We start from the raw sequence: 12,981 nt of genomic DNA on the forward strand, positions 1-12,981 counted from the left end.
TGGACTACCAAGAAATGCATTGGTCAATTATATTAATCATGCATTGAACTGCATCCATCTATTCTACCATCAATGCCTTACTCTGTCATGGAATTTTTAATCAAATATAACCTATTTTTAAAACCTCTTATAAAAGTGGTTTTTGTAGCATAAACTGTGAATGTGATATTATGATTGTGTGCGTTTCATATCTGCAAAGTAGTTCAAATGCTGTAATTTCCACTTGAATATCTTTATGAGTTATCTGGTTTTTGTCGAACCACCTGCAACTGGACACAGACATTTCTAAGAAATGTTAACCCGAATCGAGAATTTAGACAGTATCTCCAAAGACATCACATTAGCCCGTTACAATCTGCTAGCTAATAAAACTAATGTCTGATAAATAATATGGTAACAAAGTATATCACCTAGCCTACAACTGCTGTTGAAACAGCTCAGGGACCTCTAGCCAACAGCAGTTTTAACGTTTGGTAGAATGAAAACAAAAAGTGTAAACAAAAGGTGTGTGTGGGGGGGAGAATCCTTCAGATTTCAATGGCTTTTCAATTAGTCATATTCAATGATTCAGTAATTACTGGTAACGTTAGATGCTAATGGATTTTCAGTTTTGTTATTGAGTGGGGATGTCAATTGAATTAGTCCGTATTAAAACATCTAAAAAGTACTAAAAGTTGAATACATCCAAATGTGGTTTCTTAGCTAGTTGGCTTGGCTAGAAAGCTTCCACATGCTATTGGACCGAACCGTCAAAGCATCCCAATACGTTGCACTGAAGGATAGCTTCAGTCTGATTATGATTGGAAAAGCTCACATTGGTAAGGGAAGTTAACCAGGCTGCTGACATAGCCACGGCCAAACATCGTTTTATTTTGAAAATATAAAAACTACCTGGTCTGCGCTTTCACGATGGTTTTGTAAATGAGTAACGTTAGCCAGCTAGTTAACGTAATCTACCTAACCGCTTTGCAAGCTAACTACAGTAGCCTGTTACATTAGCTAGCTAGTTTGTTGGGGAGGGGGGGTCTAGTCTAGAGTGACCACAAATTGGCACCAAGGAAACAAGAGTAACCTTGTTTTAGCTATCTACCTAGCTAGCTAGTTACTTATACTATGCAAATAAGTTATTCAACAGCCTAACCAGGCAATTCGCTAGGCTAACAGTTAGCAAGCTAGCAAACAACCCAACTTTAGCTAGCTAAATGTTACCCCTGTTCTGTCAAGACTTTAGTCAGACAAGCTAGCAAACATTATCCACATAAACGAACATTTGTAAAGTAATAACGCTTGACTGTATACTCACATAAATATGGTTGTTAGACGGGAACCCAAGAGGTGTACAGTTTCTGGTCAATTGCTAAAGCCATTATTTAAATTTCACTCTAGTAGTTGAGGTCCTTTCAAGCCACTTTGTCTGCAGCTGAGTTCTGTCTGAGGTGGGAAATCAGAAAAATTCATATCCAGTGGTCTCGCTTGCAAGTGATTGACGTGTCCTCACCCAATCCCGTTAACCTATTTCATGCAAATCTGCAAAACAGCCAATAAAAGTAGACCTTTCTGGAAATGGGCGCGATTTTGACAACTAATACACCAATCGAATTGAATGACGAAGTGGGTTTCGCCCTCTTCCTCTTGACAGTAACAGCAAAACAATAGCACGCCCGTCGACAATTAATTACAGTACAGAGATACAGTAATTTGCAAGAACGCTCGCCACAACCTCTATAATTTGTTTTAAATTACTGTTTTTCTCATGTCTTCCCACAAATGTTAGGGCACTCTCTCCCTAGCCATGATATTACTCGAAAAACAAGGCTTTTTACAAAATATGCCACATCAACTCAAAAATGAAAAGGAACAAGTTAAACCATCTAACAAGGAAAAATACAACATGTTAGTTAATCTGGTAGGTATTTTTATTCGGTTCATGTTTTGCACTGCGACTTGATATAGCCTTTTTTGTGGTGTGGGTTCATCTATCATTTTGCATTTACCTAGTGTAGAGTTCCCTCTAGTGGAACTAGGCCTACAACTGTACCCCGCTGCATACATTTTTGCATATAGTGTAAATAAAACGTCACTTTGTCCACAGAAAAGCCATTTTCAAGGGAATTAATAAGTCACTTACAAAAGGAGGTATAAGCAAGCAAGGTACATTATGCAGTCCAATAGAGATAGGCCTAGATAATAAACTCTAATGAAGTTTTAGGAGGAACTAGTATAGAATTGAAATGAAACAGTATCTATTGAATGCAAGAGGGCAACAGAGAAACATACCTAATACTGGTGCTTGCTAATTAAGTACACTTGAGATTTGTACTGCTGCAGGTACAGTGCCTTCATTTAATTGTCTTTTTTTGTTGTCAACAAGCAACACAACATTCTCTGTCATTTCAAAGTGTAAGAAAAATGCTAACATTTGTAAAAAATAAAAATAAACACATTTTTTAACACTAGTATATATCTTGATTACATAAGTATTCAACCCCCTGAGTCAACACATGTTAGAATCACCTTTGGTAGCGATTACAGCTTTGAGTCTTTCTGGGTAAGTCTCTAAGACCTTTGCACACCTGGATTGTACAATATATATATTTTTAATTTTCAAGATAAAATTAAACAATCATGTTAAACTACATTTGTACTCCTGAACTCTAAGCTTGCCATAACAAACGGGTTGAATATTTATTGACTCAAGATATTTCAGCTTTTAATTGTTTATTCATTTGTAAAAATGTCTAAAAACATAATTCCACTTTGACATTATAGGGTATTGTGTGTAGATTCAGGCTGTAACACAACAACATGTGGAAAAAGTCAAGGGGTATGAATACTTTCTGAAGGTACTGAGATTCCTCTTAATCTGAAAATATATTGGTTTGTCAGCAGTTCTTTACTGAAGCTCTTCAACATCAGTATTATAAGCTAGGGAAATATGAAAACTGAAAACTGACACATACAACCAAGTCATTTTCAAACCTCAGTGGTTGTTTGGCCATTATAGCATAACAAAAACAGTGATTGAGGATACATTTGAGGACATAGAGACAAAGTATGTTAGCCAGTCCCAAATCAGACATTAGCCCATTCACTTGGACACAACTCTTTATTGTTGGCAGATCTGATGAAACTGCTAGAGGGAGGTGGGAGCAACAACACAAGACATGTTCTGAAGGATCAGACTTAGGTGTGCTCCCATACTGTATCAGGTTAGGTTAGATATGCTGAGTGGGCTGTCTCTCACAGTTGATAGTAAATTAGCAAATGTCAGGTCATTGAGCTCGTTGTGGTTTTGCAGCAGTCCCATATTTAGATGTCTGATAGCTATCAGTGAAACTGAATAATGTGTTGAGAACAGCCTGTGATCTGGCACCAGATGGATTATTAAAATACATCTATGAAAGTAGGCAGAGATTTGAACAGCTGGGAGTGGTATTTGCACCTTCAGTTGCTTGTTTGCCATATTATACAGCCGATTTGGCACCAATTTTTTTTTTTGCAGAACAGAATGTTTATTGCGCAAAGGCTTCATGACACGGCTCATGGTTTGTGAGCAGATTAGTGAGCAGATTCTCATATGTGTGATTGACAATGGCGTTCTGGTTATCCATGATTATTCTGTACAATATGTTGACTCTGCCTTATCAACACATTTTGTTTACCAGTATATTATTTTTTGGGTTAAATACACACAGGGACAATATCCCTTTACCAATCTATTCAGTAGACTAGAGGGTACAGTGCCTTGCGAAAGTATTCACAGGTGGATTGTTACCTGCCAACCGGTGTTGTTTATGTTGCTCTGTATCCTGCCATCTGGTGTTGTTTATGTTGCTCTGTATCCTGCCAACCGGTGTTGTTTATGTTGCTCTGTCCCTTAAGAAAAGTAGAGAAAGGTTTGGGTGAAAGATGTGAGGCATTGAGACAGAGTTACTCTGAAAATGTGAAGAATCATCATAGATGACCACTGAAAATGTGTCCAGGCGCATTGCACACCTTTGACCTTTTTCTAAGTACATCCTTTCCTTTAATGGTTGTATAACAAGGGTCACTTTCCCCCTTTGGATTTGGACCAAACTTCTTCCTACCAATGAGTAAGACATGGTGGGTGAAAAAACCCAGTATCAATTGTTTATATTTGAGAAGAAGTATGAAGTAGTGCCTATAAGTAGTATGAAGTTGTGGCTTGTAGTATTGCTTCCTCATACTATGTAATGTATTCCCTGTGAATCTGAAATGTTTTTTCCCCTGTTCAGAGAAATTAGTCACTGAAAAGTATTATGAAAGTTATTGTCTGGTCATCCTCACAATTCAAGCCAATCCTCTATGAAAGCAATTAAATGTGTCCTTCTCTTAGCAACCTAATGCTTCAACCCAACTCTCCTTGAATAGTCCAACAAGTGGCAGCTCTCTGAGAGGGCTATCCACATGGTACAATTCTCACATGAAGACTTTTCCCACAAGCCCAAAACGTTGATGGAGAAATGGGCTTGGGACTAAAATATTATGACAACCCTAATAGAACCCAATGTCATTACCATTGCAAAACACTATACAGTGTGTGTTTGGGACTTTTACCATTGAAGACCATTAGAGACCATAACATTGCAACCATTAGAACTACTGTAGCCTAATGGTTTGCTTGTTCACCAAGAATGGTCTAACAGTAACTAATCTAGACCCTTTTTAAGGGAATACACCACACACAAGGGGGAAATTTCATGGACACAGATTTAGTGTAAGACTAGGACAAACTGAATTACTTTAATGAAGGACTGGCTTGAATTGCAAGGATGACCACACAATGTATTTTCATCATGAGCCAAATCTATTGATTTTCTACCGCAAGTTGCAAATTAAATGTTGTGATTTATTTAATAAACACAAGAGACTTTTGTCACGTCTACTCCCGCTCTTCCCCTGTGGCGTTCTCTTCCCCTCTGGCGTTTGACGTCGCTGGTCTACTAACCATCGGTCCTGGCAACCACCATTACGCACACCTGCATCCCGTCAGTTACACGTGGCCCTCATTACTCCTTGATTACTTAGCCTTCTTATAGCACTCTTCTGTTAGTAGTAGTTAGGCAGTATTGTTTGTGTTTCATGTCAGACACTTCTCTTCTTTTGTATCATTCCATGTTCTTTGTTTTTAAGCTCACTAACTGCACCTGCTTTCTGACTCCCTGTGTCAATGTTACAAAAGTGGATTAAAAAATCAATGCTTATGTCACGACTTCCACCGAAGTCGTTTCCTCTCCTTGTTCGGGCGGTGTTCGGCGGTCAGCGTCACCGGTCTTCTAGCCATTGTCGGTCCACTTTTCATTTTCCATTTGTTTTGTCTTGTTTTCCTACACACCTGGTTTCTCATTAAGTGTTGTGTATTTAACCCTCTGTTCCCCCCATGTCCTTGTGTGGAATTGTTTGTTTGTAAGTGCTTGTGCACTATGTTACTGGTGCGCGTCGGGTTTTGTACCCATGTAGGTTCTTTTTTATTTTCCGTTGGTTTTTAAATTAAACTGCTCCGGCGATTACCTATTTCTGCTCTCCTACATCTGATTTTACTGCCACCAGTTCCGCAACACTTACAGCTTACTTACAAGCCCTTAACCAACAATGCAGTTTTAGTATTTTCTGGTTGCACATGTAACATGCTGGTAGAAATGAGGTAAAACGGATTTAAGTTTCCCAGCATTAAAGTCATTCATATTAGATTTTGTGCACCAGCTGTGTAGCGATGTAGAAAAGTGTAGCAATTTAGCAGGAAACATGGCACTTTCACACTACTTTATAGTAAATAATGCAAGTGACTTCAATTATTAATTTCTTTGAACAGGGGAAAATAACCACCACCAGATTCACAGGGAATCTCTTTCTAGCTACAGAAACTTCAGAACAATCTGAGATGGTGGGTTGCTGAAATGAGGATCGACTCTTTTGTATTCAGCAGGAGATATATACAGCATTAGTTTCCCTTCTGCTGTGTTTAGTGTAGTGCAAATCCAATATGTGGTGCGTGTTTCTGACTTGAGCCAAGAGTTGTGATATGCCAGCCAAGCCATGCTATTCATGCACATCTGTGACTTTGATACCCTGCAAGTCTCAACGCTCTATAGCTGCAGAATCAGAGTAAATAATACCTGTAAAACACTTGATGACAGAAAAGCTGAAATTAAATCTTCATGAACTATTCTAATTGCTTGGTCAATGTTCATTTAAAGAATGTGTCTCCAATATCCCAATAAATGAGTATCACTTTAATATGGTCTATTATTTCATACCTTATGGTCTAGCACAAGGATGGGCAACTTTGATGGGGGTGGGGGTCACAAAAAATCCTAACTCATCATGAGGGGCTGCAGTGGCTCAGGGGCCTGCGTACCCACATCCCTACCCACACATGCAGTCAGATCTGGCTCTAGCCTTTAGGGGGCCCAAGTGAAATTCTGCCATAGGGTGGAGAGAAGATTTAGAAAATGTTGAACTAACTTCATGCATTTCTACATATTTTGCCATAGGGTGGAGAGAAATTATTGCAGTTTTTAATATGATATCTTTTTGAGCGTGACTAACAAAATCAATGGTGCTCATGGTCGGTAATTCGACCATTATTACTATTAGTTTAGATAGCTGGCTAGACTAACTTACCAATCTAAAAAATGTTAGCTGACATGGGCTAATTGAGCAACTGACAGTCACGGACAAGAGAAAAACTGATGCACAACCAAATTTCAACAAAGGGCCGTCAGTTGCCCATCCCTTGAATAGATCGTATGGTACATGTGATTTCGATTGGAAAACAATGGCTAACTAACCGATTCAGCTGATGTGAATGAAACCATTTCTAAATATTGCAACTGATATGACATCTATTTTAATCCTTCTATTTAACCCATTTGAATCCTGAGTGCTTATACTGTAGAATCTTGTGTATACCATTACATTGCTCTCAAATCATGCATTATTTAAAAGAAAATTGAGTTTAGAGTTCACACTTAAAAAGAAAGAAAGAATGCAATTTCTGTTTAAATGTTATCAAATTGTATCAAATGGCATAACCAATGCTTCTGGTATATCAGATTCCTCTAGGAACAGGTGTGCACCTATGATACTCTTGATAAAGTGGCCTGAGAGAGGGTGTCATTTCAGTGGCTCTGTGTGTTTTCAGTCCTCGCTGCACATGTTCCAAAGTTTGTGTGAGGTGGAGTATATGTGTGTGTGTGTGTGAAATAGTTGTCGGTGTAGAGGGGTGGTGTGGGGGAAGATTGCAGGGGAGGAGGGAAGGGTGCAGTGCGCCAGAGGAGCATTTGGCCCAGCGCCTAGAGAGTGGTTGGATTTCATGGCCCTCTCTTCATGCCTTATGGAAAATGCTATTTCAGCCATCCTGAGCATGCCAAGTCCTGTGTTGGGCCGATTGCTCACGTTACAATCCCGGGTGATGAGCAGCTCTGAACGTCAGAATACAGGGCTGCCTGAACCCCTCCACCCCTCCATAAATCTCCTCTCTCTTCCATGGAAAAAAACAGAGCAGAGCCATTACCCCGACCATCACAAGCTCCAGTTACAAGGGTAATGAAACTGAAGGTACATAGACCATTCTGGGTGGCTAATGGGGAAAAAGATGGCCCCAATTCTATAACCTCGTACAACCATCCGGACGTCTCGCGAGCTTACATTCTGTTATCAGTCTGGTAATTGCGAGGCTACCAATTCTGATAATGGTCACTTCAAATAATAAAACGTCCCATAACGGTTTGATAGAGAAGTGCTGTTGAGGCCATTTGTCAACTAGGAGCTAAAAAGGAATAAATCTTCCCAAATGAAAACAGAGGAGTTTTTCTTACTGTCTCCAGTGCAAAGGGACAGTAGGCAGGAATGGACTTGAGATCAGATGGGCTGTCCTGTCCATCCTAGCACACACTGTCATTTTCACTTCATTATCAGCAACAGCAATGTTGTTCTAACACATTGGACTTAATTGGACTTTGGATTTATAAAATGAGTAAAGGAAGATGTGACTTTTATTTCAGAAAGCCCTCCCAAACAAAAGCACTGAGAGCGGTTGAAATAATTTAATCCAGCAGATCATGCATTCATGGCATACCAAGGTTATCTTTCGCTAAGCTCAAGGGTTGACAAGTATGCCCTCTCAAGGATCTCAGTATCCTTTCTGTGCTATGGGGAATGTGTTGTAACACAGAATAAAACAGGCCTCAAAATGTGAATTAACAACATTGTTATCCTGACCAGTTAACTTATTGATGAGCAACTGTGGCATTACCTCTAGTCACTGGTGTAATGTACTTAAACCTTGTGTTGTCTTAAGGGTAAAAAAAAATGACCCACCACTATGTTTAACAGCAGAGAAAACCCCTTAAATTATATTTTTTCAACTTGAAATTTCATGACTTTTCCTAGAGTGATCCCAACATTAGAAAAAGTGAAACATTGCCTTTGTTCATATTTCCATGAAAGCTGTACACCACCAGAGTACAAAGATTGTCTTAGGGTCATTTTTGACCCAGGAGTTATAAAATCATTTACACACCACAAAAACTACAAAGACACACACACACACGCACACAATGAGAAATTGAGATTATGTGTGCTACTGATTAAACTCAGTCAGCATCTCCTGAAGAGGAAGATCCCCATGGTTGGCACAGTTAGAAAGAACAAGCCTGAGCTCCCCCCTGCACTCCTCACAACAAGGGGGAGAGAGGCCTTCTCATCAAAGTTTGCCTTCACCCCACCACCACTCTAGTTTCTTATGTGGTCCTCCTGAGCACACTGCACAAAACGGCTGAGATCAATGATCTTGAGGACAGGAAGCACAACAAAGGAGGCGTAGACAACCTGGACATGGTGATTGGAACTTACAGCTGCAGGAGGATGACTGCCCGCTGGCCTTATACAATGCCATCGTGATATTGAGCAAGATCAACCCTACCTGGATGCCTGATAAGTGGAACAAGAGGAAGGTGTTCCTGGAGCAGCTGGGAAAGGCACTTGTAACCCCACACATTCAAAGAATGGGGAGCACCTCCTCTGCACAGCAGCCTCTTCAGTGCTTGTGAAAGCTGTTCAGGGGGCTGAATCTTGTCCTGATCCACCTTAGGCTGCAGCTAGGGCAAGCAAGAGAAGGAGATGCCAATTCTACCCCCCACCCCAAAGAAGAACTGTAAAATAAATACTATGTGCTGCACATGTGAGATACATCTGCAAAGTCCATGCACACACACTTGCATACTGTCCTAATTGTGCTAATTAGTGTTGATTGATTTATGTTCATGTTTTTGTTTTGTATCTATTATTTTATTCTTATTTATTGTTGTTGTTTATACACCTTGTAGGTGGGGGCAATGGTTTAAAAAATGGGAGAAGACTAGTATTTTGTAGTTGAATTCCTCATTGTACAGTATATAAGAATATATCCCCATGTTGCCAAAAAAGTTCAAGACTGTTATTGTTTCCCTTCAATAAAATGCATTCAAAACTACTTTCTGCACATTTATGCTACTTTCTTGGGCTATACAAGTGCTATCTCTTGCTAAAAATTGTATGTGGTACCTTTAGCACTAATACTAATAATAATAAACCTCTACTTTAGTAAAGAAAACAATTATGACAGGTGTGTTGTAATAAAAACGAGTGGTGTCCACTGATTAAATGCGATCTTTCTGCATTGTGAAGAGGGAAAACCCAGATATTCACAAAGTTTGTGATTAATGACAGGTTGTTTCTTCATGCAAAATAGATTTGGGGTTTAAAATTCAATTAAGCTGCTTTTCTTTAGGGGTTTAGTGAAGGCGGGTCATTTTTTTACCTTAAGGACAAGGGGAGTATACAGAATGTTAAGACTACTCAAGGGTTAAGTAAAAATACTTTAAAGTACTACTTAAGTAGTTTTTACTGTACTTTACTATTTATATTTTTGCCAACTCTTGCTTTTACTTCACTACATTCATAAAGAAAAGTATGTACTTTTTACTCCATACATTTTCCCTGACACCCAAAAGTGTTATTACATTTCAGACAGGAAAATGGTCCAATTCTCACACTTATCAAGAGAACATCCCTGGTCATCCCTCCTGCCTCTGATCTGGCGGACTCACTAATCACAAATGCTTCATTTGAAAATGATGTCTGAGTGTTGCAGGGTGCCCCTGGCTATTCGTCATTTTCTTTTGAAACTTAAGTACATTTAAAACCAAATACTTTCAGACTTTTACTCATGTAGTATTTTACTGGGTGACTTTCACTTTCACTTTAGTCATTTTCTTTACTTTTACACAAGTATGACAATTGAGTACTTTTTCCACCATTGCCTCTAGTTTAGTTCTAGACAGAGAAATAAACCCAGCCATTTATGTCTCCCCACATTCAGCCATTGCAACTAGCTTGTGAAGGCCTTTAAATACAGAGTTACAGTATGTCTGTCGGTGAGGATGTGGTTTGTCCATGAGGACACAGCAATACAAGTATTACTTTGATACAAAACTTGTCAAAGATTTCAAATGGTGTTTGAATGTCCTTGCATCGATGTACCATTCATTTGCTGCTGTTCCTGCTTACAGTTTGTATAACAGATGGAACTGGTCTCTGTTGTATTTTTAACCGTAAAGCATTTCCCCTATAGGAGGTTGATGATTGTTATTTCTGTAGTTATGCTGCTACTGATTTATGAATGTTAAAGCTGGATAATTCGTAGTACAACATGAGAGTTGTGTATAGCCTTCCCACGACCTTGCACACTCCTCTGATTTATATATGAAGAGTACTGGTGCTTGGTATGAGGATTTAGCCTCTCAAGCCGGCCTGATCTCCCCAGCTTAGTACTGTAGAATATGAGTGTATTTGGCTATTTAACCTTATACTGAAGTGGGTAATCTTAAACAAATCTACTTTGAAATAAAAGTCTACACCTCACACACATGGTTGTGGGCTTACAAAAAAGAAGACCATGTCAGATATAGAGTTGAATGTATATGTTGAGTTTCCATCCCAATACTACAATTTATATACATCACAGAAGACTGAAACAACAAAACCGTTTGAAATAGAAATGCCAGATTTTCAGAAAAATAAATAAATAATGTTTATTAATTATGAAATTATGAAAAATATTAAAGTAATTCCACCATGAGGCCAAATGCAGGAGGCACACAGTGTAACCAAACATCCATGGCTAGCTGGAAGTTTAATCTGTCTGGAAGGCTAGTAGCATTGGGTGTAAAAGGGAAAACCTGGAGGACATAATTACGCATGGGCATCCATCCATCGCTCTGCTCTGCCTCTCTGCAGCAGGGATTAAACTGTTTACCGGTTCCCTACTGGCACCTGACTAGGCCCAGGAGCCTTATTAACCTTCAGGGCTAAGGACAGCCTTACGTTCTAGCATACAGTATACAGTCATCTGAAAGGACTACTCAACCTTGTTTGCTACAGCGGAGGTCTGTAACATCATGGGTCATCAGCCTGACCTGCTGTATGATACTACTTCATAAGGAAAACCTTCTCCAATTATACAGGTCAAAGAATTGTGGGCTAATAAATTGAATGTGATTGAAATCGAGAGAGAGAGAGAGAGAGAGAGAGAGAGAGAGAGAGAGAGAGAGAGAGAGAGAGAGAGAGAGAATGATGTAAATAGCGAGAGAGATTTGGTTCCTTTCATGGCATCCATGTCAGTCAGGCCCAGTCATTCTAAGGATGTAAAGTGTTAATTAACAGGTTGAGAGACAGCCGGCCAGTCGTAAATCTGTGGTCCGAGGTCTCTCGGTAAAGATATACTGCTCAGCTCTCTGACTTCAGGACATGCAGTTGTTTGTAACACTTTGCCTATAGTTAAAGTAGCTAGAGCTGCAATGTTGTCTTGCTTTAGACCTCTCAGTCAAGGTATTCTCATTACATTTACTGAATGACTGTATTGTTTTTGCTCTGCGTTACGTTCCCAGCATTGTTGTCACTGCTTCCTGGCACCTAGTCTGACCGTAATGAAGCTTTGTGGTATGGCAGTGAGTTATGATCTATGTCTGTGTCTGTTTAGTCACTGAGGCAGCACTGCTTTAAGAATTCACTTCATTCACACTGAGGGCTGATTCAATCGTACACTCTTAGAATAAAACGATGCTATCTACAACCTAAAAGGGTTCTTTCGACTCTCCCCATAGGAGAACCCTTTGAAGAACTACAGTATTGAATAGTTTTGCGTTCCGGGTAGAACCCTTTTGGAATCCTTTTTTCAAAGAGTGTAGATGTATTCTGAATGGAACAGGCCCATGGTCTTCTTCGATCGCCCTGCTGGTTATGGAAAGTTCAGGACAAATAGTTTTGTGCATTAGTGTCGTGTTTGTTTTGATTGTTGTCATGGTTATATCCTTTGCAAGCTGCCACAATTCACTGGTATAGATAGACCTAATCAACAAACTGCATATGCATTGGATTGAATACGCTTACATTATGATTGATGGAAATTGTACAAATATTTACAACAATCTATTCTAAACAGCTGGAGTTCAAAGGAAACATTTGTTGCCTGTCTACTCACATTGCATACTAGAAATATTAGAAATCTCACCAAACACACACACACGCACGCACGCACGCACGCACGCACGCACACACACACACACACACACACACACACACACACACACACACACACACACACACACACACACACACACACACACACACACACACACACACACACACACACACACACACACACACACACACACACACACACACACACACACACAAACTGAGGCTCCGTAGCAGTGTGCTACAACCTGGAACCCACAAGCTGATCTTGATGACAAGGGAGTGCTGGGGTGATTTACACTCTAGAGTTCACTTATCCATGTCACTGTTTGACGCACAAGAGGTCCAATGGGGGAGTTAACGGACAAGGGCGTTTTAAAACACAGCCAGGCACATTCCTCCAGTCAGAGATCAACGGGTGGGCTGCCCCTGAGAAACACT

At 39.8% G+C, this 12,981-nt stretch overlaps 1 protein-coding gene across 2 annotated transcripts in view; it reads right to left on the bottom strand.

Moving 5' to 3' along the window:
* Positions 1-1,605, bottom strand: part of enc2 (ectodermal-neural cortex 2) — a 43,520-nt gene extending 41,915 nt beyond the window's left edge. The window contains exon 1 of one of the 2 annotated variants that reach the window (XM_020456570.2): positions 1,304-1,605. The gene's annotated coding sequence lies outside the window, so the exon portion shown is untranslated. The remainder of the gene's footprint in view (positions 1-1,303) is intronic. The other variant, XM_020456569.2, reaches the window with a different exon arrangement.
* Positions 1,606-12,981: the final 11,376 nt, after the last annotated feature.

This window comes from Oncorhynchus kisutch, linkage group LG22, assembly GCF_002021735.2.
Source record: "Oncorhynchus kisutch isolate 150728-3 linkage group LG22, Okis_V2, whole genome shotgun sequence".
Classification (NCBI taxonomy): Eukaryota; Metazoa; Chordata; class Actinopteri; order Salmoniformes; family Salmonidae; genus Oncorhynchus; species Oncorhynchus kisutch.